Source organism: Ixodes scapularis, unplaced genomic scaffold (assembly GCF_016920785.2).
Source record: "Ixodes scapularis isolate PalLabHiFi unplaced genomic scaffold, ASM1692078v2 PGA_scaffold10__122_contigs__length_95168666, whole genome shotgun sequence".
Classification (NCBI taxonomy): Eukaryota; Metazoa; Arthropoda; class Arachnida; order Ixodida; family Ixodidae; genus Ixodes; species Ixodes scapularis.
The window spans coordinates 2,278,243-2,301,884 of NW_024609836.1; the positions used below are offsets into that span (position 1 = coordinate 2,278,243).

The 23,642-nt window shown below is 43.5% G+C and overlaps 2 pseudogenes; one reads left to right on the forward strand and one right to left on the reverse strand.

Moving 5' to 3' along the window:
* The first annotated feature begins 427 nt into the window (after nucleotides 1–427).
* LOC115324809 lies at nucleotides 428–1,890 on the forward strand (annotated as a pseudogene).
* A 199-nt stretch (nucleotides 1,891–2,089) lies between these two features.
* On the reverse strand, nucleotides 2,090–23,374 carry LOC115324810 (annotated as a pseudogene).
* Between the last annotated feature and the right edge of the window lie 268 nt (nucleotides 23,375–23,642).

The window sequence follows — 23,642 nt, forward strand, 5'->3', positions numbered from 1 at the left end:
AACATTTCAAATATCAAACATAATAACTAAACTACGACTTAAAACCGCCCCCGGATTAGACAAAATCAATGTTACTTTTCTTAAATATTTTCGGCATAACCATCCCGAATTTTTCCTGGCTCTATTCAACTCCTGTCTAACATCTGGATATTTTCCAAAGGAGTGGAAGAAAGGGAAAATACTACTGCTAAATAAAAAAGATAACAACAAAGCAAAACCCAACGCCTATCGCCCAATTTGCCTAAATTCCATACTCGGAAAAGTTTTAGAACGTGCACTCTACAGCAGATTATATTTCTTCCTTAACTCAAAAAAACTATTACACCCACGACAATTCGGGTTCACACAACTTAAATCATCTACACAAGCTCTGTTCGCACTTACTACACATCTACAAAAACTAAAAAATAAATCAACAGCGGTAGCTATGGCATCCCTAGACTTTACAGGAGCATTTAACACACTATGTTATCCGGTAGTTTTGGCCTATTTAAAACACCATTCTTGCCCAAGTAATCTATACAATCTGCTATATTCATTCTTCCACGATAGAACCGTCACATATATCACTCCAGAAAAACAAGAAATAAACAAATCAATTAATATGGGATGCCCCCCAGGGCTCTCCACTAAGCCCCTTACTAGGGAATATGTTACTATCAGGATTGCTAGAAAGAACCTTTCCGAATCACATATATCTACAAGCGTTTGCAGATGACATCGTAGTTGTCATAGAAGGGAACTCAAGAAGAGAATTAGAAGAAAGAACTATCGAAATACTGCAAGAAATAGGACAGTGGACATCCGAACGTAAACTATATTTGAACTACTCGAAATGTAAATCTCTAATAATAACTAGAGGAGAACTATATAAAAAAGACCCCCAATAATAAAATTTCACAATCATAAGTTAGAAATAGTGAAACAACTTAAAATTTTAGGAGTCATTTATGACTCACATTTAACCTTCTTACCACACCTTCAATATATAAAACAGAAAGTCCAAATCCATACAGCAAACATCCAAAAAATATACTCAACAAATTGGGGTATCACATCAAGCCAACTACGGGAAATATACTTACGAAGCATAGAAAAATATATAGTGTATGGATCACCCGCGTGGTGGAGACCATCAGGAAATTCACATATGTTAAGACAACTGCAATCCATACAAAGGTTACCATTACTTAAAATAGCAAGAGCGTTCCGCGCAGTTTCTAACATAAGCCTGCCTATACTATGTAATATCATCCCAATCAACATTACTCTTGACGTAGAATCATTTATGTTGAATGTCTTCCAACTTAAGATACCCGCCCAATTCGATAGCTTTAGTATCTCCCCCACAGAGGTATCGTATCCTATAGATCTTTGGAAAACTCATCCAACAAAGAGATTCAATATATCATTCCAAAGAATCAATTCTCTTACTCTATCTCAAATAACCAACGTCATATCACTCTATACAGATGGTTCAGTGTACTTAGATCAGGTGGGAGCAGCATTCATTATTCTGAAAAACAATGGAAGAATTATCAAAATAGGAAAATATCGCTTACCAAAATACAGTACAATATTCGATGCAGAGGCTATTGCCATATTAAAAGCCCTTGATTATATTCTTGCAACAAGAGATGGACTACATTGTAACATATACACCGACAGCCTATCAGTCCTACAAGCATTGGCAAATCCAAACAATGCAATTCCTTTAATTAACGAAATAAAACATATAATCCAATCAGTCAACAGATTTAATACAACGGCTTTTTTCACGTCAAAAGCCATACTAATATTTTAGGGAACGATTTAGCCGACCAATTTGCAAACTCGGCACGTTATCATGGCCAATACATACACCTACCAAAATCAAAACAAAATATATAACATACAATAATGGAATTAGCACGTAGCAGATGGGATCACTCTTGGCAAAACGATGGCAAAAACACAGAATTATTTAAATGGATACCGTCAACCAATCATATACCCATTAGCTTCCCTCCTTCTAGTAACATCACACAAATTATTACTGCACACGGCAGATTTCCTTTTTATTTCTATAGATTTAATATACACAACCACACTACTTGTCCCTGTGGACAAACTTGTGCTAGTATGGATCATTACTTTACTGCATGCCATCTAACAAAACCATTTATTCAACAACTTTCAATATCGCACATAAACTTGAATATTCGTCAAAAGCTACTGAACTCTAAAACTCATATAAATACTCTGGAGGCGTTAGTTAATCATATTTCAGACAACATTCCATAGAATATAAATAAATAAATATATATATATATATGTGTGTGTATATGTATACATATGTGAATGTATAAGTATGTGTGTTTATATGTGCGCGTGGGTGTATGTATATGTAGGTATGTATGTGTGTATGTATATGTATATATATGTATATATGATTATATGTATTCGTAACAAACTTGAGAATGGAAGATATCAATCTCAAGTGAAAAACAAAAACTACTGTAAAAAGCATTTCTTACAGACTAACTTTCAACCCAAACAAGAACGGAATCCAAGAAAGAGACAACCAAAAGTCATCTTTAAACCCTGAACTGCTAATATGCACACTGTCGATGGCCTTGGAAGACCCAAAAGTGGTGGATAGGGGGGTTTGGACCAGTTCCATTCTCCGGGCTTCCTTAGCTTCTTAGAAAAAACAAAAAACAAAAAACGCCATCTCCATGAGAAGACTCCATCTTTGGTTAGGAGAGCCGTGGACTAGTTTTCTCTTTAGCTTTCCATCCTGAACCAACACCACAATCAATGGCAATTGGAAGGCCCACAACATGATCAGGGGGAGCGAGCCAGTTTCCTTCCCTGGGATTCCACAAACCACCCGCGACAAACAGCCATCCACAGAGAAGACCCCAACCACAGATTACGAGGACCTAAGACCAGTTCCAGGTTCTGGGCTTCTCAGCAAGAGTAACGAGAGTATCTACAATAAAACTGGAACGAAAAGTCATCTACTCTCAGAGCAACAGTGTCCAGGAACAGACAACCAAGACAGACAGTGAAAAAGAAAAGAGGTTGATCTCTTATCGCGCCCCTCAAGACCGACCACCAACAACAAACAACGTACGAAAAGAAAAGTAATACTGATGAAAACGACTAAATATTTAGTGTCTGTTTCAAGACATAACCTCATTCCTTCCAATATGAAAAAAAAAGATTAATAGCAAGACATGATAAGAATACAGGATGCAAACATGAAGTTTTATAAGTGTGATCCTTCTCCTTCGGGGGAAAATGTAAATATGTAAATAGGTAAATACTAGGGTATGTATGGCTATAATAATAATCTCTTGCTGTAAAATATAATCATTACAAAAAATCAAAAACAACGAAAAATCACAATGCTCTCTGCTCCCTCCTCCCCCCCCCTCAAAATATAATTAAGGCGACAGACAAATAAGAAATAAAATGAAAACATACATGAGAACGCCAAGATACGTAGAAATACATAACTAATTTTAAAATAAAATCATTAAAAGAGAATAAAATTTTAACATTGTTTCCAAATAATTTTCTTATATATTCCAGTACGAAAATTTTAAAGAAGACAACTTCCTCGTCGTCAAGAACACAGAAGACAAGAGGCAGGACCAAGCGGAACAACAATTAATAACTTAATACCAAAGGAAAAAAAACGAAACACAAATACTCATAATTGCTCGCAAGATTCTCCAAGTTTGTTCCAATGCCAATGTTCAGCTGTCTCCCTGTTTTTCTTTTTAATTGGCTTTAAGGACTAAAGAAACGTTTGGTCAATTACGGCCCTCATTTTTTTATATTATATTGGATCAAACCTGTTACACCGTCAGGTGGTGCAGGTCGAGAGGAACAGTTTATTTCCTTTTTTTATCTCTCACTTAGAAATTGAGTAATTGAGTATAAAGGAGGCTATGATACGACATAAACTGGTGCTCTGTAGCGGGGCGCCATCCTGCTGTGTAATCTTTGGGCAGCCCCTTTGTCCACAGAACTCTGAGAATGTAGAGATCATCTATCCTACCTGTGACATTATCTGCAACTCACAAATTTCAGTGCTGCATTGGATTGTTTACAGCAAGGCATGCAAGTGAGTCATGTTTTTTTTTATCCGCAAAACTTTCAAAAGGCCGAATTGTTTACCTCGGCAAAAACTGCACGGTTCGGGGCACAGCCACGCAGGCGGCAAGGCGTTGACACCAAGAGGTCCCGTTCTCTTTCCCTTGCTGGCTCTTGTGGTACCCTTGTCTCCGTCGACTGAAAGGAAAGTCCCTTCAGTGTCGTGCGTACTTGAGCCTCCACTGAAGCAAAAATGATTCCATATGAACCTACTTGCCATTAAAGACCAAAGTTCACTTCTTCACTCTTATTTTCTACCTACCTAATAGAATGGTTTGTTAACAGGAACACCACCGTTAACTAGAAAACTCATTCGTAATGCAAGTCCTACATAGTAAGGAACCGTGTTCAAGGTCTAATTAAACAACAAGCATGGGCACTAAAGACACCCTCCTACATGGGTGGGTATTAGTGGACCCAATTTGGCTAACATTTGCGAGGCCTAGCTTGACAACATAATAAATGACATTGTTTCTGGTCACATTATTTTTTTTAGCTGCCTTGGAATTAGTTCTGACCTTGGACTGGTTTTGAGCGCACCAATATCATGTTTGCAACTTCACCACGGGAACCACGAAGTTCTTTCAAAACTAAATAGCAAGCTTTAAAATAAAATAACAAAAAAAGTTGTACAGATGCACGAATATAATTACCATTGTCTATGCCCGTACCTGCTGGCACCTGTTTGCAGAAAAATCAACCAATAGCAAAGTAATGCACATATTACACATCGTGAAGAGGCCTGCCGAGAATTTGATGAAATGCCAAGAACGCATGAACTGTTAAGTTTTCCGTTCACTGCGTGGTTCTCTAAAGGCCCGTTCACACTCTTGCGACCTCTTAAAACTGGGTTCCTTAAAACCTCTCACAACGGATGGACAGATGGATGAATCCGGCTGAGCCATTTGGATCGGGCGGTAGCTTATGCCACCTAGCCATTTTGTTTCACCATTTAAGCTTAGAATATTTATATGTGAAATCTATATTCACTCCGCACCGCAAAGAAAGTAGGGCTATGAAACCCCTTGCCACCAGTTAATAAGAAAATACCTAGTTTTCTCTCGCTTTCTGCCACCATTCACTTAATCTTTGCTTGGTAATCTCTACAGTCTTGAAATCCACTCTCCCTTCGCTGTCTCTAAAACCCAATGACTTTATTAAATTCATGTTGTCTTCAGTAGGCATAGGGTGAAGCCATTTACAGTATATTATCAAGTGCTCAGCCGTCTCGTCCTCCTCTCCACAAGCAGTGCACACTGTATCCATTTCCTGGTACCTCGCTTTGTATGTTCTGGTTCGCAGAACACCCGTCCTTGCCTCAAACAACAAGCTTCCCGTAGAGTTGTCATAAATGCTTTCTTTGGCAATAACTGTTTTGTTTAATCTATAGCTTTCCAGAGCCGTCTTTGTCTGCATTCCGTCTAGCCACCGATCTCTTTCTGTGGCCTTAACTTTCTTCTTAACTGAGACCTGCTCTTCCGTATCTCCACTATAGCCTAAAAACTTTCCTCTTAATTTCCTAGTGCGCTGTCTCCACCTTGTGTCTATACTCCTCATGCATAAATAGCTGAAAACCTTTCGTGCCCATTGGTCCCTATCCATTTGCCTCGACCGATCCTCAAATTCTATCTTGCTCACCACTTCCCTGCCCTCAAAAGACGCCCATCCATGTCTCCTTGTACTCCCTGGTTTGGCGTTTTGTAATGGGCCCCCAAAGCCAGCCTACCTACTCCGCGCTGTTTTATTCCTAGTCTTGCATCCACTTCGGATTTCATGCATAGCACTGCGTTTCCAAAAGTCAAGCCAGGCACCATGACCCCTCTTCAAATCTCTCTCACCACCTCATACCTGTTGTAATTCCAAAGTGCTCTATTTTTCATTACAGCTGCATTTCTGTTGCCCTTACCTATTATATACTTTTCATGCTCACTGAGATATTCTGCACCATCACATGTCCATACTCCTTTACTAGCTCTCTTAACTGTAATATTCTGTATTTTTAGCCTCTCAACTTCATCACAGTTAAAAATCATGACTGCTGATTTTTCACAACTGAAATCTAAACCTAATTCCTCTTCTTCCTTACCACAGATGCTCATTAATTCCTGCAACTCTGTCCTGTTGTTAGCCATTAGTACAATATCATCCGCATACATCAATCCCGGTAAGGATTGCTGAATTTTTTGGCCTAGTTTACTGTATGAAAGGTCGAATCCAAGCCCACTCTTCTCTAGTCTATCCTCCAATCCTCTCGGATACAACATAAACAGCAAAGGCGATAATGGGCACCCCTGCCTAAGGCCTCGTCTTACCTCTATTTTCCCCGTCGCCTTTCCTTCCCATGTTATAATCACCTTATTATCTTTGTAAATGTTCCTTAATAGGGCTGTTAGTCCTTAATCTAGGTTTAGGCTCTTCATTATGTCCCACGGGTTCCTTTGGTTCACATTGTCATAGGCACCCTTGAAATCCAGAAATGCCAGCCAGAGCTGTCTGTTTTGTTTTTCCACTATTTCTATACACTGTGTTAGAGAAAATATATTGTCCTCCAACCTTTTTTGTTTCCGAAACCCGTTCTGTAACTCGCCCAGTATGCCCTCGCAATCTACCCAATCCTCCAGTCTGTTCTTTATAATCTGCATTACCAACCTGTAAATAACTGGTGTCACGGTTATGGGGCGATAATTCCTAATATCAGAACTATCTCCCTTTCCCTTACATATCATACTCATCATACTAAGCCTCCATTCATCTGGAATATTTCCTTTTGTTATCATAGTGCTCACTACATCCCTTAGTTTTGCCTTAGATTTAGGACCCAAATTCTTCACCAGCTTGATTGGGATCCCATCTGTGCCTGTCGACGTGCCACTAGAGACTCTTCGTTCTGCCTTTTCCCATTCTCTTTGTCCGAAATCCGCGATATCACAAGCTGGACTGCTACTTCCTTCGGTTCTCCTATCTTCCACATGCACCCGTTCCCGAAATTTCTCCTCTATCACTGCTCCTATATATCGTACTGCATCATCTCCCTCTAATTGATCTCCCTGATGCGAGAGTATGAACCTCTGTCTAGCTTGCGTCGTTTCACCGAGTGAGTTCAAGTACTCCCAAAACTTCGTAGCTGCGTTTCTATCTTTCTTGCTTACATTACTCATCCATTCCTCACCCTTTCTCTGAATTTTCGCATTGATAAAAACTGGATGCATCTCGGCGACAAGTTATAAAAGTGTCCCATTTTCTCTTTACTTCCGTTTCTGAATCCGCACTGCGCTTAGAATACCTGTGTTCTCTAGAGGCTTCTTGACGTTTTTGTGTCGCTTGCTTCACTTCTTTGTCCCACCAGCTTTTTGGTCTATGTCCTTGCTTCCCCTTTCGCTTACTCTGAACTTCGTCTAGTTCCAGAGCAAAAAGCCTGGTTAGGCTCTCATAGGTCCAATCTGTATACCGTTGCCCCGAACCTGCTTCCTCTATTCTTTCAGTAACTATTTCCAACTCTTTGTCGCTGCAGAAAGTTTGCTTTGAATTATGTTGTCTAGTTTCAGCATTTACTTCTCTGGCAAAATTCAGCTTAAGGCCAACATGAGCCGGAATCTGGTCTTTGGTTTGTTTTAAGTCATGGCCAAGTACTCCTAATAAAATATTGAAATAACCAGTTGAGAAGACAGCGATGATACTTGTGTCACTTGGTCTCCAGCTTTAAAAAAAAATATGTTTACAGATTGGCATAGCGAAGACACCCTTTCAAACAGATTTATCTCAAACAACCATAGTTACATGTGATTTATCTTTAGCATGAGTAGTTACATCGACCACGCAAACGGCACAACTTTCCTCCGGTTTTGTCCCTTCCCCTATCTTTTCTTTTGCGAAGATTGGAATTGATAAGAATAGCGTAGGCCCTGACGACAGCAAACGGAGCTTGTTAGTGGTTGTCCGCACCAATTTAATCAAAACAGTCTAACCCTCTTTTTTTAAGAATGCAAACAAAAAGATGCCCTCCCCCTGAAAAAAAAAGGAGTAAATTGGATTAGAGTATGAGAATAGCACCTCTAAACTCACAAAGCCTGCCACTTCGACGACGGAGTCATAGAGTGCCTGGTCACAGATTTTGGAGCGTGAGGATTTGGTAGCACAGAGCATTAAAGAGCCATTCCTCGGGGAACCTGGACGTCAGCACACAGCTTTTGCAGTGGCGAGGACCCAAAACATACTTTTTTCGTGTTTCGCGTCCGCTACGGCGAGACTCTTCTCCGTTGTATGCCACTTCACCTTTTCCATTTCGGCGACCGCTTCTCGTGGCAATCTGCCAGGTTTTGTCAGTATAAAGGAGGCTATGGTACGACATATACTGGTGCTCTGTAGCGGGGCACCATCCTGCTGTGTAATCTTTGGACAGCCCCTTAGTCCACAGAACTCCGAGAATGTAGAGGTTATCTATACTACCTGTGACATTATCTGCAACTCACAAATTTCAGTGCTGCAATGGATTGTTTACAGCAAAGCATGCAAGTGAGTCATGTTTTTTTATCCGCAAAAGCGCAAAACTTTTATATGGCCCAATTTACCTCGGCAAAAACTGCACGGTTCAGGGCACAGCCACGCAGGCGGCAAGGCGTTGACACCAAGAGGTCCCGTTCTCTTTCCCTCGCTGGCTCTTGTGGTACCCCTGTCTGCGTCGACTGAAAGGGAAGTCCCTTCAGTGTCGTGCATACTTGAGCCTCCACTGAAGCAAAAATGATTCCATATGAACCTACTTGCCATTAAAGACCAAAGTTCACTTCTTCACTCTTATTTTCTACCTACCTAATAGAATGGTTTGTTAACAGGAACACCACCGTTAACTAGAAAACTCATTCGTAATGCAAGTCCTACATAGTAAGGAACCGTGTTCAAGGTCTAATTAAACAACAAGCATGGACACTAAAGACACCCTCCTACATGGGTGGGTATTAGTGGACCCGATTTGGCTAATATTTTCGAGGCCTAGCTTGACAACATAATAAATGACATTGTTTCTGGTCACATTATTTTTTTTTTAGATGCCTTGGCATTAGTTCTCACCTTGGACTGGTTTTGAGCATACCAATATAATGTTTGCAACTTCGCCATGGGAACCACGAAGTTCTTTCAAAACTAAATAGCAAACTTTAAAATAAAATAACAAAAAAAGTTGTACAGATGCACGAATATAATTACCATTGTCTATGCTCGTACCTGCTGGCACCCGTTTCCAGAAAAATCAACAAATACCAAAGTAATGCACATATTATACATGGTGAAGAGGCCTGCCGACAACCTGATGAATGCCAAGAACGCATGAACTGTTAAGTTTCCCGTTCACTGCATGGTTCTCTAAAGGCCCGTTCACACTCTTGCGACCTCTTAAAATTGGGTTCCTTAAAACCTCTTACAACGAGAGGACACACTGGCACCATCTATTGGGTAGCAGTGTAAACTCGGCGGTCCGGCATATTTACTATTTCTCTTGCGCATTATCCTTTCTTTCTTGGCTCGAAAAACTTCTGTCACCGTTATAAACAAGCCTTTTCTACAGGTATTACACACGTTTGACCTCGGAAATTCCGCGAAACCTTCGCTCTTGTAAAATGTAGTTCCAGGGTCAACGCACAGATGGTGCCAGAATGCCCCCAGTGTGTACCCTCGTCCTAAGAACTTTTAAGAAGTTTTAACAGATCTCGTCTCTCTCGGTCGTACTCGGTTGCAAGAGTGTGAACGGGCCTTAAGACTCAAGTTTTTGCCAACTGTGTTCATTTTCTTTAATCTTGGAAAGTGCTTCCAAGATAGCAGTGCCCATGTATCCTCCCGAAGTTGTTGGTGCATGCTTGGGACACCCTCGGAAGCTTCTGCCGTTGACATTGGAAACCTGTGGACGCACACATACTGCGGTTCCATCCTCCAGCCCAGGCTACCCGCTTGCGCTTGCACAGCTTTTGCAGTTAGTTCATGCTGAGGCGAGACGAGGTATAGTGGCATTTGCACATTCAAGAGATCAAAACCCACCACATGTCGCTCCGAGCGGCATGATGATGATACCCAAGAGCTATTTCGCGTATGGTCTATAAAACCTATATAATGCACGATGCTGAACCTTCCAATTCCTACATAGTTTAGAGCCGGGAAGGCGGACATGCAGCAAGGCACGCACCTGCAGTTGCATCCACTTTGACAGGTGTAATGGGCTTCCCTCCCACGGCGCCATACTTTGTCACGCCTGGAAGGTTGGCCTGTCACACTCCTATTGACCAGGTTTTCGCCCTTGTAGAGGCACCGGGACAACAGGATCAGCAGCGCGAGTCGAACTTGGCCTTGCCTATGGCCCTGTCAAATTTTTCTTCTGGTCGGGAAACCCCGCCTCGGAGGTAACGCTGCAAGTGTAAAGATAATCATAAATAAATAGTTGATGAAGCAAGTTTTAGTACAGGTATAGTGCCTAGACGTATTCTCCACTGGTGCAATTGTCATCTTGTTCCTCCCATGTATTAAGAGTTGTCCCAAGGAAGCAACAATGATGTTACAAAACCGTACGTGTCATGCTGCCGAAAGTCTGCAGTTGGTCTTCAAACCTCTAGTGAATAAGACAAGCAGGCACAAGTGCCGCTGTCATCATGGCGTCCCAACTTGTTACTGTGAAGTGACTGTGGACTGTCGAGGCACCGTAAAGAATGGTGCGGCAAACACACCGGATGACTAACCCCACCTAAACCCCCTTGACGAGTTTGTGCTAGTTTCGTAAGTGGCTTCAAAGCGCCTGAGCAGGAGGCCCGGTCAGGACTTGGAAGCAAATGGCAGTGTAGCCCTGAAATGAGAGGCACTTGGAAGTGAGCGGCAGCACGGTACTCACTCGTGGCACGTGTCTCCCGCTTTCAGACAATTAAGGCTGGACCGCATGTAAGCGATTTAGTGAGCAACGAGACGAGCATCGGCCACAGCGACGGAGATTTCTCACTGTCGCTTGTAACGCTGCTCGGTCCTTGAATTACTAGAAAACGTCGCTCATCACATTGGTCGCTTGCTCCAGTTGCTTTCATGCAGTGTGCCTCATGGTGCGGCTGAGCGATAGCAAAAAGGGTCGTCATCGCTTGTCCCGTCGCTCCCTTCATGGTTGTCAGCACTTGCAAAAATGTGAAGTGGGAAATTTATGTAGGGCTTTGTCCATTCCGGCTCTCAGACTGCTGGCAGAACTTTGGGTTTCAGTGAAATACGACCACATGGTTTCTCACTTTGCTTATGTACTGAGGAGGAAAGCTGACGAGGAAGTAGTTGAAAAATCAGTTCATGATCTCTTCAAGAAAGTTGTTTGAAACACCTCATTTTCTGTTGCTTTTTGGCTGTCTGCAGTGCCGTCTAACGGCACTCCACCCGTGCCTACAAGTGCCGTCCGAAAGAAAGTCGAACAGCACACGTATCCCTGGGGAGCTCGTTAACCAACCCCCCACATACATTCATGCCGGCTCGCGGCAACAGTATGCGGCTGCTAATTACAAAACTATTAACCTACTTGGCCCCGTTGCACAAGACGCCTCGCAGCGTCCAGCCCCTCTGTCCCATACCGAGCCCCGCTGTCCCCAATGTACGTCCGGAAAGGGACGCCCATACCATTTTGTTAAAGGGGTCCTGCAATCATATTTAAGCGCCTACCTTCTTTGCGGTTTCCACGTCTCTTGGGGTTCGGGCAAGCAAGCGGGCACGGAGAGAGTAACTAAATATCAGTGAGTCATATTTTAACCGGAAGATGCGGAAACCTCCTCCATTTACGAGGGCGACCGGCATCGCCGAAAGCGCGCAATATGTGACGTCTTTGGTCCTGGGCTTACCACTGGTCAGAGCCGCTAAAAGCTTTTTTTTAGTCGAAATACAAAATATAAGTGTCACGAACCGTTTCAGTTATGTATGAAAGTAGTTTTTGTTTGGTAATTTAGATCAGAAAAGAAACAAATGCAGTTTATAAAGTATGGAAACAAGAAAAGACTCGTCGACAAACCCGCCACCAAGCGGCGGAAAAAACGGCGCATACTAGAAAAGGCTTGTGGGATGAGGCTCCGACGTACAGCGAGCGTAGAAAGGTCCCGGATGTACGCGGCGGCGCTGCGGTCGTATACCGGATCGAGGATTCGACCGGTTCCGAGCGTTCCGAAGGCTTTCAGCACGGGCTTGGCTGGCGATTTGGCGGTTTGGCGGTATGGCAGCGCGAAGTGGCTCCCGTTCTGAACTGATCTTTACACCGTGTTTGCTGTAGTTTGTGGCCAATGAAGTGTTATGCCAAATTAGTCCTTAATCGCGCAGCAAATGCAATGCAAGCCGCCCTGGCCACCCGCCTCATACAGCCTATCCAGAATATGCTTTAGTGGCGCCCTCTCGAGCCGTCGACACGGAGTGCAGCAGCCGTGAGCGCTCGATGAGCTCACTACTCCTCTAGTTCACGGCCACTCAAGCCAGGACCTACGACGTCATGAAAGAGGTTATTTTTTGTTTGTTTTTGTAATTTTAAAATGCCTATAACTTTTAAAATAAAGTGAAATTTGAGAAAAGATTAAGTTATTACGTTCAGTGCGCTCAAGTTCGGTGCAAAATAAAAACCAGTCAAAAAGTTGTTGCAGCTGGCCCCCTTTAAAGGGCAACTCCGCTCAATTCCGAAAAATTTAGGCTTCCATGCGATTCACATTCACAAAGCACTACTAAACAACTCTACGTCTTCGGATTCGCGAAATGTGAAATATTATTTGTGTAATCCTAATTTAAACATCAGCAGATACCGAAACCGAAACTTCGGTTGCGTCAGGCAACATTGGTCTCAGGTCGTCACAGTCATGATTATGTCACGTCGAACCACGTGGTCTTGTGACGTTCGGCAGGGAGCGAGAAACAGGACACGCGACGCCGGCAGATGTTTTTTTTTTTTTTTTTTTTTTTCATTGGACGCGGGCGGGCTGCTTCGCATGGCGTGGACGGTGAGGGCCCGGGGGAGAGTGGGAGGGGAGAAGACGAAAGAGGAGAAGGGGAGCGGGGAAACAGACGCGCGCAGGGCAGCGCAAACTGGCGCATCCGTGTTACGGTGATCACGTGAACGCCCGGTCAGCCAACACCAGGAGGAGAAACTCATGACGTCGTCGTTCAATTGTGCTCTGAGAAGTAAAAACAAGCAAAACGTGAGAATGACGACACATGCCTCTGACGTAGTGGTTCAGCGTTGACCGCTCCAACTCCGTGGCATTGACTGCGCAGATGATTGCGCCTCGCGCCGCACGCTAGAGTTGGCAGATTTCGGCGACTTGGCTCGCTTGAAGGTTTGCTGGTCAGTTTATTAAATATATAAACGGAATTAGATCGTAATATTTTGCAAGGGGTCTTCCTATATGATACTGAAGAGGGCTACATAGTTTTCTAAATATCAAAAATGAAGCGGAGTTACCCTTTAAGCAAAGTTCCGTCGACAACATCCTTTTTTTTCCCCAGTGTTAATGGTAAAAAAGAAATGACGTAAATATCGCCAAATGCCTCGACAAAACAAAATGTTCGAGAAAAAGATTTTAAAAAGTAAGCCCACACTGTGGATCAAATCCGGGTCCGCTGCCTATGAGGCGAGCTATGCTACAATTTCCAATAAGCTACGCTACAACTTCGAAAAACTCGTTTTGACAATTCGCTTTACATAAGACATTCGGACGGCACTCGAAGACGTGGGTGGAGTGCCACTGCAAGGCACGTGAACGTTCTGCAAGAGTGCCGTCGGACGGTACTCGACACTACATTATATATATACCAGGTGTTTTTGCGAAGACTTTCAAAAATCCTAAAAATTAGGGCGATTGAAAAAAGAACCTCTCTTCGGGAACAAACTACCAGCCACGGCGGACGTCAGGAATTGCCAAAAGCCTACTAATTAGCCAGATAATTAATTAAAACTTGTTAATTAACTTTTTAGTTAGGGGAAATAGACATATGGTTCCAATTAGAAAGTTGCTGAGCGTTATCGAAAACCACTAAATCAGTCATTTTTAGAACGACTTTGAGCGCGTGAGACGAGTAGTAGCGCACTGAAGTTGCCACTCGTGGAGCAGGTACAAGGCTAGCGTTTGCGGTAAGGCGCCCGCGCGATTTTTCCGCCTCTTATCTAGTCCCAGCCTTGTACCTGCTCCACGAGTGGTAATTTTAGTGCGCTACTACTCTTCTCAAGCGCTTAAAGTCTTTCTGAAAATGACTGATTTAGTGGTTTTCGATAACGTTCAGCAACTTTCTAATTGGAATCATATGTCTATTTCCACTAATTAAGAAGTTAATTAACAAGTTTTAATTAATTATCTGGTTAATTAGTAGGTTTTTGGCAATTCCTGCCGTCCGCCGTGGCTGGTAGTTTGTTCCCGAAGAGATCGAGTTTGTTCTTTTTTCAATCGCCCTAATTTTTAGGATTTTTGAAAGTCTTCGTAAAAACACCCGGTATATCTTTTTGTAATTATTCAATGCGCGTTTTTCCCCACAACCTTCACAATACACTACAGCCAGATGGCTACCAAATAGCTGCAACATATACAGCATTTTGTATAAAAAGTTCGTGCCCTAGTCAAAGAAGAACTCTTCGAAAGCAACATCAACAATGCAGAGAAACGAACCTGATTTCGAACACCCGCAGTGAAAGCAAACGGGGTGCAAATACGAGCGCCAGCACATAAGGGGTACCATAGCAGTCATGGGTTCCGCAAAACACACCGCCTAGTTGTGGTACCACAGCCGTAGCAAGGCGCCACCCGATTTGTAGAAATCGCCTTGTCCACCGATCCACGAGATGAAGCTCCCGATACACTTACGAAGTCCCGTCCCCCCCTCCGGCTTCGGTGGGACCTTCGCCTCTGTGTGCGTTCCCGCAATCTGACTGCTCGCTCAGTGACAGGCCGTGGTGACAGGTCGGTTGCGGGACTTCCTCGGGAAAAGCTCGAAGGTCATCCCATGCGCAAAGCACGTGTGCGACAAGGAGCCCCACACGTTCGCCGCGTTCGCCTTCACGCTTCCTGCACACACACACACAAGGACACTTCACAAACGCTCCGAAAAGAAAGCACTGAAAAAGTCAAGCGAATAGACGAGTACTCACTAAGTAGACACAAAACCCACAGCTCGGTCCATGGGCACGGCGACGTCTGAGACACTTTTTGTTTTTCGGAGAACGTTCTTCGAAGGCACTAAAGGCCTGAAACTGCCCGAAAGTTTGCAGCTTGCTTTGTTTTTGATTTGGGTTACGCTGGCGATGGCGTCGCGGCCGACGCGGCGACGTTCGCTGGTTACGACGAAACTCATTTGGCGCAACGTGAATGTTTCTGTTTTAATCGACATACATTAGAACTTTTAAACGTAAAAAAAATTTGTTTAAACATTTATCTAATTCTTTGTAATGAAGTATGTTGGTTGTGTACTAAACTGAACCTTGGCCTGTCTCAGCTTCGTCGTATACTAAACTGTAGCTTGGCCTGCCTCAGCTTGGTTTTATTTCAACATGGCGGCGACAATTGTTGCGTGCTGTGTTGTGCTCAACCTATTTTCTGTGCATTGGTCGTCCTGTTAGCCACCTCCTGCAATCCACATCAGCCGCAAGCATGCTGTCGGAGTATTGTGTGCCCGCCGGAAAGAATATACAGTCTTCTCGGAAGCAAGGCTGCTACTAGGGCTGCTTGGATCGCGGCTTGGACGTCGTCGGCTCCCACGAACCGCTTCCGCGAGCCTCACGTCGTTTGCTTGGTTCCTTTACGTTTCCGGCGATGAATCCCCCAGCCTTGGCCTTGGCCTCATCCCTACAGGACCTAGCTGGTGAAAAACAATCTACGACAACGCGGCGTCTTTGGAATGCGATTGCTACGATCAGTGGCTCTTAAAACCTCAGTGGCCCCCCTTCAATGGACCTTTTCCATATACCGACGGCACCAGGCGGTGGCTGCGCGAACTAAAAAATCGAGGAAGTGACCTGCGCTACCAATCAATAATGGGAGCTACGTTACCAGTTGCTTCGCTCTCTGAGCAGCGTCGCGTGCCCAATGCAACGAGGTAGGCCTAGCGCGACTTTAAAGAAGGAAATCCGTAGCGTCCACCCAAACGTCGTGTTTTTCTTTCCGTCCACTTTCTTTTTTTGTGCAACACAATTATATATATGCTGCAATTACGTGTTCTACTCGTCGATTTACAGCCTCATTCCGAATTTCCTCGATTTTTTCGTGCCGACTTCCACCGCTTGGCATCGGGCGCTCGCGCGTGCGCAGAACGCTTCTCGGAAAAGGTCCATTGTGAGCTCTGTGTGTGTGTGTAGGCGTTGTAAAGAGAGCTCTTCGGTGTGAGCGCTCTTACCTTCACAGTGTGCAAACTCTTCGAATGGTTATTCAACAGTCGGCGCTGCGAGACGCGAGCCTTCGGCGTTGCTTCAACTCGCAGTGTGGTGGTGTGGTTCTCAAAATGGGCACTTATACTCATTTTCATTCATAGCGTGCATAGCTGTCAAAGGTACTGAAGTGGTGCGCATGAAAATACAGAAGAAAAAAAATGTGTTCCTGGGCGCGTTTCGTGGACGAGTGGTAGGGCTGCTCTGGCGATACCGACGTCTCGGCGGCAGTGGTTCAAACCCACAAGACGCGGAGTTTTTTTTTTTTTTTTTAGCTATTTTTTGTGCAAGATTGTGCGCATTGCCGAACTGCATATTTCGATTCCTCCTTTCTTCTTGCTATTTATTTGTAAGTCGCCGAGAGGCCACGTTTCTACCATCTGCTCTGCCGCTTTGCAAGTGTTATTTGCCTCCAGCACCGAGTTATATTTTTTTTTTCGTACAGCGTGGAATGAGGAATCTCACTGATAGCAGCCTTGCCCCAAAATTTATAATAGGACGTTAATCGACAATAGTTGTGGCCTGAACAGCTTATTTGGAAATAGCTGTCAAGGGTAGGAATCCCCCTCTCGGGGTACTTGCGATGCACCTTGAGGAAATAGCTGTCAAGGGTAGGAATCCCCCTCTCGGGCGTTGTGCGTGAATTCGGCATGTTTGACAGTCCCCGTGCTCGAAACTTCTACATGGCGAGGTCTTCGCTTCGGGGACGCCAGCTTGCCAGATAGACACTGCGCCTTGTACTTCACGACAGTACGGTCGCACACTCCGGTGTTGTTGCTGACCGTCTCCAGGACTTCACGACCGACTTCTCTGGGAAACGCGTTCTTGTACTCGCGTACACGTTGGCGATCACCTGCTTGCACTCTTTCAAGGTCTTCGCACAACGAATCTTTGAAAATATTCGAGCAGGAGAGGTACTTGGAGCTTGTTGCGTAAGACGCCATTTTCTCAAAACCAGCCAGTGCCACACAACCCGAAAACCCGCAGCTGCTGCCGCACGGACGAAAACGAAAACAATTTAAAGTAGTTTACATTATATTTTCCTTTTTATTGAAAAAAATTTGTGCTCCGTCGAAATCATAACACCACTATCAGTTTCTAGATCCAAGGAAGCACCTTTTTCGACTTTTTTATAAGCGTTTTCGCAGGGGACGCACTATTTTATGGGGTGAACGTGGACACGGTCGGCGATGCAAACCGGTGCGCTAGCTTTGACTGCGTTACATGCTACGTATGAAACGGAGTATAGTCTTGAATAAGCTGCTGCACCTTCACTCGCTCCCAGAGACGCACCCCACGACAGTCCTAGAAATATGTAAAATGCAGACGCAGGATTCGGTTTCGAATAATGTGCACGACGCGAAACTTGTTGAATCTCGTATAAAACGAATTCTCAAAACGAGTACTCGCAGGTGTAGCTATGTGGAAAGGTGCCCGCTTCTTACGGAGCGAATCCAGGTTCGATGCAAAAAAATAAACATACGTTTTTTTTTTTCTTTTTTTTTTTTTTTTTTACGATTCTTGAGAAAAATGAATGTCGACGAAACTTTGTGCATTATTTTTTTCCCTTTCCTTTTTAATTTTCTTTTTGCACAATTATTGAAAATAAAATGTCGACAAAGCTTTGAACTAAATGGTGTCGGACTCCCTTTCTAGAGGTGCATAGGGAAACGGCGGGGCTTGGGTTGCCGGATGGACGCCGCGAAGCAGCATTTATACTTTTTTTTTTTCGGTAGGGCAAATGCTGCTGACCTGTGACTCCCGTTGAGAAGGGAAGAGTCAAAACAGAGTCACACAAAACGTTTGACTCTCTAAGAGAGTCGTGAAGTGTCAAAGTGAGTCATGGAAGCAGTGACTCCCTTTGGACTCCTTTTTTTCTAAGAGTGTAGATCAGTAATTGTGACCGCCAGCCCAAGGGGGGGGGGGGGGGGGGGTAATGTGCATCACACAGTAGTGATCACACCAGCGCACTGTTTTACGATACTCATCCAGTTCGAAAAGGCCAGGGGCGGGCAGGAGGTTGAAGCTCAGAAAAACCTTGAAGCGACCTGGCAAACTGCCTCCCTACCCCTGGTATGGTGGGAGTAATCCGATCGAACGCCACCCGAGTGATGCTGGCATATAGTAAATTTAGTTTGTAATTGTCCTAGAGCAGGGGTCTCAGACACGCGGCCCGCGGGCCGCATGCGACACGCAGGCAACCGGCTACGCGTCCCGGTTCCCATGTATCGAGCCCTAGAAATGGCACGCGCTGTATTGATCTCATCCTGCCCATTCATTTTCTCTTGAAATGTCGCTCTGCTCTTTCAACGTATTCACATAGATTTTACTTATCTGTGTTAATTTAACCTTTATTTCGCTTTATCTTGTGGGGCGAGCTTTTTGTAATGCACAACAATTTCAGTGCTCGGCTGCAAGCTCTTCGTTGAAGAATGCATATCGGGTGTGCAAACTCTCGATCAGCAGAAGGAACTGCCAAAGATAAAGCTACAAGCTCGAGAATCTCGCCTTAAAAAAGGAAAAAGAAGAAAATATCACCATTAAAAGACAAGTATGGGTGTTGTAATAGAAATCGTCAGGAAAGCAAGAACTGCCAAATGACATTGTTTTTTTAGATAAATGTTCAGCTCGGTTAATTCCTGAGTGAATGGAGCAAGAGGAACGACGGTGTACTTGCTCTTTTGGTCTATTAAAAATGCGTGCACGTTAGTGGGGCGGAGTCATTTTAATTATTGTTATCCCATCAGGTCACGGCCCAAAGTACACTCTAAGAAAAGCCCGTGAGTCTGCTTTCTCGCACAACACTCGGAGGCCAATCACCGCAATTTATGGAGGCAGCTCAGTGAATGACGATGCAGAAACATACGTTTAGACCAAAAAACGCAGTCTGAGTTGTGACATTAAGCAATGCAAGCGTGACATTCTGCATTGCTTAATGTAACAACTCAGAATGCGTTTTTTTGGCCTAAACATGTTTCGGCATTGTCATTCGCTGAGCTGCCTCTGTAAGTTGCGGTGATTGGCTATCCGAGCGTTGTGCGTGAAAGTAGACGCACAGTCTTTTTTTAGAGTGATATAGTCATATAAAGAAATCACATCTAAAAATGTCACTGACGAAACTGAGTTTATAAAAAGCATAGAGCACGAGGTCTGTTCAATTTTAAATCGTTTGACCCCCCCCCCCCCCCTCCCCCCGGTCTAACGTTGGCCCCCGGCCTTCCTAGGGTCGGCTATCTGGCCCCCACGCTCAAATGAGTTTGAGATCACTGTTTTAGAGGTTTATTTTCCAGGACGGAGGAAACGCCTCGAAAAAGCACAAAAGCCGACACAACTCGAGGTCGAGCAGCGTTCTAGCCTACCAGTAGCGCCGGAAGAGGAAAAACGGGGGGGGGGGGGGGGGGGGGGGGGGGAAGGGAAGGGAGGGAACTTTAGTCTCCCCCCCTCCCCCCAGATATTTCGGACTGTTAAAAAAAACAATACGGAGAAAAGGGCGTGGTGGAGCTTATTTTAATCTGAAATTATTATACGTATGTATAGCTACTGTCGCTCTTCACTGCATAAAAGATTGCGTAGATGGTCATTGTTAGATACTCGTTGTCAGAAGGCACTACTCGTCACATGCTCGGCGGTTCGGAAGTTCACAGCTATGTCTTTTCAACCTAAATAACTGTGCCATTGAGAAAAAATAAAAATAGACATACCAATAAATGCGGGATAAAAAGCTCAGAGCAAAAAAAAAAAAAATCTATCAAGAATTCGCGGAAGTGTTGTGTTCTTGCATATTCAGGGGCTCAGAACTTCGAAACAAGTTTCTCCTACCAAAATGTGTATAGGCTAAAAGAAGCACGTCCCAAGAACGTAAAGCGAAAAATACAAATGTTTATTTTTTAATGACGTGCTGAACTTGAACAATATTAGATATCTTCTCCCATGAGTTAATTTATTCCTTAACGTGAAAAAACAATAAATACATTATTTTGTAATCTGCATATGGCAATGGTAGGTACTGTCTGTAGTGTTAATTTAAATGCGATACCTCAAACAACTTAGACGAAAAAAAAAACAAGTTTAAGGCATAATTACCCGTAGATACATGTTTGGACATTTCTTCGAAACTTATCTTGAATAAAAATAATCACATCCTAAGACGACACTTAGCTAAGCTATACATCGATCATTTTTAAAAAGTTTAAATCTCTAACATAAATAGCTTCGACTAAAGCGCGCTTCAAATATGGCACAATCGACAATTGTTAAAAAAAAACGTCGTCCTTCTTCGCCCCTTCGATATTTTTTTTGTTTTTAACTAAGCGTTCCAGTACACTGAAATAAACGGCATTGTCTTTCGTAAGAAACGCAACACCGCATGTAAAAAAAAAAAAAAAAAAAATTACGAATGTACCTTACTACTTGAATTCAAATGAAACCGTCCGCCGGTCTTTCGAAGTTCGACGAACGTCGAACTTTTACCCTAAAAGTACGAAGTTCGTCGAACTTTTGACATTTTAGGATTCGAACGTTCGAAACTTTTCGATTTCTCTTGATAAATAAGTCCGAAAGTTTTAAAATTATCGAATTCCTTAGCGTAGGAAATTCGAAAATTCGAAAAGCTTCGAACTTTATAGTGCAAGAAGGTCGAAAGTTCGAAAATCATCGATTATTTTGTCTATCAAGTTTGAAAGTTCGACAAGCATTGAAGTTTTCAGCTGTATAAGTTCAACAGGATAAAACGTTTAGCGTTATAAGTTCGACGGTTCGAAAAGCGTCGAACTTCTTGGTTTAACAAGGTCGAAAATTCGACTTCAGTCGAATTTTACAATATAGAAAGGTCGAAAATTCGAAATCTTTCGAACCTTTCGACCTGCTTGATTCGATAGTCGAAACTTCGGTTCGAAAAAAGTTCTTGGCATCCCTAAAGATGACCTATTAGTCGAAGCGCTCGCTACGGCCTCCTGGTGACCCCCAAGCTGAACGGCAGAGTCACTTTCCAAACAATAGACAAAGACCTTTTTGTCGACATAAAGCTCGTTATAATGCAAAAAAAAAAGGCAACATTGGGATACGTACCCTTCGCGAATTCGATTAGCTTACGTCGTGCTTGACGGGTTGCCGGCGAAAATTCCTCGTTTACAAAAAAAGCTATTTCTTAGTACTGTTTTTGTTTTCACTATATATTATCACGAGCCTTGAGGTTTGCACATTTTACAAATAGCGGACGACAACGGCTAGCAGAGGAGGCACCTGCTCTGTGCGCCCGAGCAATGCATTCCACGTCCATCTGCAAATTCATGGCTCGAGAAAACGCCGTTCTTATCTTCTCCTCCGATTGAGCCCATGTTTCACGATCGGAATCCTCAATTCCGCGACAGATGAAGTTATCTCGCCTGTTTATATCTTCAAATTCGTCAAGGCACGAGCGCAGAAGAGTATTTTCTTTCCTGGCTTCATCGGCCACGCGCTGCGTGGCTTGAAGTTCGCTCTGCCATTGTCAAGCTTCAACGCTTTCGTTTCTGCATTGACGAGTCTTTTATTCACGTCAGCTAGTTAATTTTCCATCGACTGCTGGCTTTTCCTTTCTTTATCAATGGAGCTGATTACGCTGGGTTGACCTGTCTCGAACTTGAGAGTTCGGGCATTAACATCCTGAAGCAGTTGGAGCATCTCGTCCGTCTGCTTGCTCTGGTTGTCCTTACTTGGGTTTTTAGTTACGGAAGTCGTGCGAGGACCAGGGTTATGCTCGACATCTCCGCTCAAAACTAGCGCCAAAGAGCACAATGCATCAAAACAATCAGCTATACAACAACACAGCACTTCTGGGCGAGGCAGCACTACAGTGCAACGATAATCAGATTTCCTGCAGCAGACACACCATGGGGTTAGATTGCCACCGCATTCCCTCGAAGATGCTTCGCCCACTGGCGATTTTGGTGCCAAGAAGGGCGGAACGTCATAGGTAAATATAGTACTACGTAAGGAGTGGCCACTCAAGCCGTTTCGCGGCCCAGGATTTAGGGACTCTACTGGCCGTTCGTAGGCGCAACAGTTCAGTTGCGCCTACTAAGTTCAGGATAAGTGGCTTATCCTGAACCTTGTTAGATAAATAATATTAATAAATAACTTCGTTGTATAGAGTACACTCTTAAAATTATTACGAACTTTGAAAACTTTTAAAAACGACTTCAACGGCTGTGGCTATGGCTGCGGCGCGACGGTTGGCTTCGGAGTCGTGGACTTGACGAAGGGCGGATACTTCAACTGCTTGGTCTGTGTCTCTTGCCTCGTTGTGTCGGTTGAGTTGGCTCCGCGGCTTGTTGTCTCGTGCGGGTTTCTAGTCACTCTTCCGTTGCGGTCATGGTATACGCTATACGTAAGAATTATTCTGGCTGTAGTTTCTTTCTTGAGGGACATTTGCCTTCGGTCACCGAAATTAGAAGCCACTGGGCCAGATCGTTCTTCTATTGTTGCTGCATTAATCACATAAGATAAGATAAGATAAGATAAGAAGTTTATTTGATTTCAGAAAAAACTCTCATACAATCCAGCCCGCTTAAGCGTAGGTACGCTTGTATGCGGGACATGGCAGTACAGACATTTTCATCATGTAGACACAAATGATGGTTAAATGTAAGTAAAACATAAAAGAAATATTCAAAATAGCACAGTAAACAAGGAATTTTACAAGTAGATAATTCTCCTGTGAACTAAAACCCAGTTCGACAATAACAATCAGTCAATGGTTACAAAATTAAGAAACATTGTGAATTTAAACACATAATGGCAAGAATCAACACGTATGCAACGAGATACACTCGATAGAAAACACTAAGCTTTTACATAATACCTCATTGTTCAGAATTTCAATTTGACAAAAAACACCACTCTTTTATTTTTTTATACATCTGCCTCTTAGATGACAGGCCTAGGATGTCCTTAGGCAAGCTATTAAATATCGCAGGAACATAATAGTTTCTCTTTTTTTTTCCGTAGTTTGTATATATTTTTGGGATTGCATAGGTTTGTGTGTGCCGGTGTGTTTTTATCCTGTTGGGTATTTCTTTGAACTCCTTCGAAAAATAATGGCTGGTTAAAACGACAAATTTAAAAACATTTTCAA